Raw genomic sequence first — 6,000 nt, 5'->3', positions numbered from 1 at the left:
TAGATTTGTTTATTGAAATGCTTGCATGAAAAGTGCAGTACAGGAAGGAAACTTTCTTCTCATGCTGCAAATTTTTTTCAAGGCAAGACAGTAAGAGATTTTTGAAGGGACACCTCAATACTTCATTTACATGGGAAGATTTTATTACCACTTCTGGACTTGTATATATATATAAATAAAACTTCTTGTTTCTTACAGAATGTTTAAAAAAAAAAACAAACATTTTTTTTCACTCATTTGTCTTAAAAAAAATGTCAATTGTAATTGTAATGACAATTGATCAGACAAAAGCAGATTTCAACGTTGATTTTATTTCTGTTGTTTTGCTGACTCCAAGAAAGGCTGGCAGACTTTCTGTCTGCCTGTTAAATACCTTTTTTTTTTTAAAAAAAATATATTTATTTATTTTTTATCCTTAGGTTATGTCCATGCACTGAGAAATCTAGGAAAATATGAAAGACACTTATGTATGCAAGCAACATTCCTGGGCTAAGAGTCTAAGGGAAATCTTGGACCAAGGTCATAAGTCACCAACATCCACGCAGACAAAGATTCCCAGACAAAAAATGAGACCATGCCTGTAAGAAGAATGCAGGTAGAGATGCCTGAATTATCTGTAGAGAAAAGATCTCAAATAAATCAGATTCTACTCTCACCCCTTTGCACTGGTGCTTCTCTTAGCACAAGACGATTTGGCTTGTGCAGAAGCTGCCCCTGCAGCACCCTGACCCACACTGCCACGGGGGGGAGGGGTGGGGGGGAATGCACGTAACCAGGAGTGTGTGTATAAGCTGCAGAAAAGTGTTTAAAAATCTGTAGGTGTTTGTTAAGATCCTGCGCCTGATGTTGTGGTTTTATCTATTGCACTGCTTTTATTGGTCCTGAATATTTAATTCACTGATTCTAAGTTACTTGTTGTTAATGAATCAGTGGGCCCCTTTGATGTGATTTGATTTAAACCATGGGAGCAAACAGATTTTCCCTGAGACAGCAATACCCTGCTCACCACAGTAGATCTGTGAAGCTTATTTGAGCACCTGACTCTTCCCATGCAAGGCCAATGCAACTTCTCAGACATAATACAAACTGCTCTGGATGTCAGGACACCTAAAGCTAGCTGTTGCAGCATTTACACCCCATGAAATGTAGCTCCATGAAAGCAGTGGGTACTCAGAGAAAAGAAAAGAAAAAAAAAAAACCACTTCTGGCAAATACATATATATATATAACTCAAATTTTGCTCTTTTAGTTTGCACTGTAAGAAGGATTCCCTGAGAGAATTATGACTTTGCAATTCACAGCTGTTATTTATGCTCTATAAAATGTCACCAACATCTGCTACCAGAGCTAAGTGGAGTACTGCAATGCGATTTTAAGCTCAGATGTAAACAAACAAAAATTATTTCCAAACAATGGCATCAAGGGCAACAAACCAGAAATGAACCTGAGTATTTGAAAAACAAAAGGGATGTTAATCCACTGAATTTTTAGAAGATGAGATACATATCAGAACAGAGAACTTCAGCTTACCAAATATAATTCTTATGTGTCTGACTGAATAAATTGAAGGTTTTTGAGTTTTCATCTGCTTCTATGCTATATTTGCATTCTTGGTCCTCACATTTAATATTCACAGAAAGATGGATGCCTCTTCACATACTGCCTTAGGATCTGTCACCTCTGCGCACTTCAGAACTGCCACACTGACAGTCACGTCAAAAAAAAGATGTCTTGGGACACCAAGCCAGAGCTGCGGGCACCTCCTGTGCTGGTTCATATCGTGTAGCACTCAGGCTAGCAGCCACCTTGACCTGGCTGGCAAGAGGAATACGCACACTTGCCTTGGGGCTCAGGCTGTCCTTCATAGCATCTGGAAATAGCTCTGATCAGTGAAAAGGCATCAGTTCTTCCAGCTCAAACAACTGAAATTTAGAAGGAGATTGTAAGCCCACTTGGAGAAAATGTCATCGTTGCCACCAGGGATACTAATCAAGATGTGCACTTCGAAATACACACAGCCTGGTTGTTACAGTCTTCAATGGATCTCCACTCCCCATTTCGATTCCTTCAGTACCAAATGTAACTGCTCTAACATGGCTCACCAAGAGCAAAAGAACCTGTCCTGGTCTCCTAAATTCCAGTAAGATCTGCACTTCTTGTGCTTTTCTGCAAGAAAAACAATTGGAAAGGGACAATAGAGAAAGCACTGGAAGGCCAAAGGCTGGATGAGTGGGCCACTTTTACATCCATTTGTTGGAGCTTACTGGCAGCCAGTTTCCGAGAAGAAAGATTTACTGGGATAGGTGATGAAGATTTCTTGCAAATGCGCAGCTCTACCCACATACCCCAAAGACCAGAGAAGCCAGAGTCAAACCATTAGCAGCAGTCAGAATAGCTAGTTCTCCCTGAAGTCATGTTAGCACCAAGTTATATAGGGTAGAGCTGGTGCCAAACAGCATTAAGATATTTCTTGTGCTAAATAAGATCAATGAGAAGATTTCCTCTAGCTCTGGCAGATGGGAAAACTTCCCAGTGAAGGGCAGCCAGGGAGTTGGAAGAGTTGAGTATGAACACTAGCTAGCTTTCAGCTCCGAAACAGATGCTCCTCCACTGATATTTGGAGATGTCAAAAGACTGCATCTACAACATTGCCCTAGCACCACAATTTTAATTTGGCACAGGCAACTTGTCAGCAAAATCAAAGAAGTCACCATTTCTAGATGACCTTTAAAACATAATGCCTTGTGAACTCTAAATTTTCAGTGAACAATCTTGAGAGAAGGACAGCTACAGATGGCTTAATACCCTGAAGATCTGCCTGCAAAAACACGACTTGAAAGTGCACAGGACCTGATGAATCAACCTCTAGATAGCCTACATGTTCATAGCCTTGGTGCTGTCAGACCCTCTGAGATTGTCCTAGCTCCTGGAACTGGCCAGGACCATACTGTGCTTTCCCAAACAGCTCTTCCTGAAGATACCCCAAAAGAAGCCGGATTTTATGAAAATAGCACTAATTGTGCCTAAGGGTAGGATTTATAAGTAAGGTTTGGGATTAAGGAATGAAATAAAACTCCCTCCATTTTGTGGACTGTTTGAAAGACTTGAGGGGGATGCTTAATGAGGGTGACAACGTTTCAAACAGCTCCAAGAATGCTCAGGAATCAAAGAATGGAAAAGTGAAGATCATCCGGAAAAACAACCTGCAGAGGTAATTAAGAGCCTGAGGAGAGTGAAGTCTCTGAATTCAACACGACATTAAGAGGACAGCAGAGAGTTTGAAACCAATGCAGGTAATCCTACAAATGATGTAACTATGGCTATCTGATAAGCAACATCTACAGATCAAAATGCAGTACTCGAAGACTACCAGTAAGCAGGACAAAGCCACATGACTAATTAACTGCAGACAAGAGACTCAGCCAAGACCCGATGCTCAGGAATAATGTGTGGTCTTGGAAGCTCTAACTGATGAAAGTAAAAATGCTTCCAAGTAGCTAAGAGGAGCTTATTTTTTATTTATTTTCTGTATACCACAGTTTACAATTGTTTGAAAAATCCTAAGTTCTGTTAGCACCACCTGTCTTAAACCATGCCAAGCTATAGATTGCCGGTAAGATTAGAATTAGAAAGCGGTTGATGTGATAAAAGACCCTAATTTATCTAATTGGAGCTGTATATTCTAAAGGCCAGTGTTATCAATAATCCTGAACTGACAATAACAAAGATTTGTCAGCCCTTAAAAGCCTTAAATCTATACAGCAGACAGAAGCTATAGATTTCCTAGCATTTAATACAGTTTTAACAGCTTAATGATTAACTTACAATTAATTACTTCATGTTCAGTGTCCAATATGTTTGTCAGGTTCATGTCTATAAGCAGTTTGTTGGAGCCTAAGTACTGGTCTACCTACACTGTAACCCCTAAGGAATAACCTCTGCAATTGCACAGGTCAGACACCTTAGACATCAATGTCAAAGCTAGGATTTGACCTAACCACCAGGCATCTTTATCCTGCACCCAAGACAGACTATGCTCCCGAAGATCCACTACTTCCTTTCATTGAGCTGTTCAAACAACTCAGGGGGATAGCTTGATGAAGACAAATAACACTGCCATGCTCTGAGTCAAAGGGTGTTTTGCTTTGTGATTTAATTGCCAAATGGGCTGAACAGAGAAGTACAACAAGAAGAGCTATTAGAAGAAAAAGAAATTATAAAAAAAAAAAAGTTTCAGTAACTTGACAGTGTAATCAGTCCTTCACATCTCTGCCTTGCATTTTCTCTGGTTCCTTAGCTCATAAATTCCTTCAGCTCAGACCTCTTTCACCATCATGCCACACAACGTTTTATTTTTTCTACTTACTTTACATACCATACCTGAATTATTCCTGGCATCATCACTGTAGAAACACAGAAAAATGCCTCCTTATCTCTCTTTCTACCTGCAGGATGTGCTAAGCAACGTTCCTTTCCTAAGCATCTGATTTCTTCCCAGAAGTGAGCAGGCTGGTGCTGGAGTAGGGTTACTCTGCACCACTTCACCTCTTCTCTCTGAGCCTCCTGTGAATGGGAAGCGAATATACAGGTGACAGACGAATTTTTCTCATAACCTGAGGTAAAAAGCTTTCTGAAGACAAGGCAGTTGGTAGTTCTCACATATGTTATCAAACCAAGTTTAAATCATGCCTACAAACCCACCTAGTCTTGACCTATGAAATAATGTAGATTGCACCTTCTCCTTTGCTTTCACTGATTTTATGTAATGGAAGGAGCTAATCAAGGGTAGTTAAGGGCAGGCTGGTCTTTTATAGAGAAAATCAGGCTCAGAGGTGAGTAGGGACTGAGCAGAGGTTTCTTTTAACCTAGAAAAATCTGTCAGACAACATTTATCAATGATTCCGTTACATTACATATATATATATATATAAATGGTATTAGTTTCTCATGCGTATATTTTTATGCAAGAAAAGTGAAATGTTAAGTTTATCAGGTAACTCCAAAACCAAGGATAGTAATGCCTTGTGATATCAATTTCACAGCTTGAATCATCATTAGCTTCTGATCAGGATTACAGCTCTTACAGATCCAGAGCAGGTATCGTTACTTCAGCAGCATAAACCCAGGAAAACAAGCCAAAACAAACAAACAAACAAACACACACTAATTATTTATGCTTATGAAATACATAAGAAATCAGCTTCTCAGCTGCAAGCAGTAAGGAAAAGTCTGTTGACTACCCTTGACAAACTGTAGTATTACAAACACCAGTACCAAACAGCTGCTGGGCACTTAAAAAATGAATTTTACAAAGGTATGCCAGATTTCACTCAGATGATGTGCCACGAATTTGCTAGAAGGGGGATACACAATCCAGTTGATAGCATTATCGGGATAGTAGGGTGTCCACACATTAAGACAGATGCAAGGTTCGAAGTGCAATTTGCAGATAATCATTTGGGCAAGATTATTTCATACTTGACTAATTTAGCTAACAACTTCAGAAAGGTTCTAATTAAAAAATACCAGGGGCTATCACTTGCTGCCAAAATTTATAGAGATGCTGCCGTTGAAATATTTCCATCTAATTATTAAAGAAAGCCTTTGGCCTGGTCAGGAATTGGAGAACAGACACAAACTTGGTGTAGTGTTAGCAAAACTCACTCTTGAAACTTCCTAAATCTGATTACTTCGACATTTTTAACTGTTTTACAACACTGTAACTCCATGATTAGGAGGAAGTGACATCTGGGTAATAAAGGCATCAGAAAGTATTAGATCCTTAGGTACTTATTTTTTAAACAAACACCATCTTGCAGGCTTCTGTTCTTTTCTGCAATGATGCAAGTAATTGATTTTTATCTTCCTAAGAAAGGAAGTGAAAGAAATGAGATTTACAAGTATTTCATTGGCCCTTCCAATTGCAACTGTTACTGATGGTGCTAAGAAATTACTGGCTATTTTGTGATGAATAGCTGCTGGATATATTTGTGCCAATTA

Source organism: Anser brachyrhynchus, assembly GCF_964034855.1.
Source record: "Anser brachyrhynchus genome assembly, chromosome: 2".
Taxonomy (NCBI): domain Eukaryota; kingdom Metazoa; phylum Chordata; class Aves; order Anseriformes; family Anatidae; genus Anser; species Anser brachyrhynchus.
Note: the sequence above shows the minus strand (reverse complement) of the source record.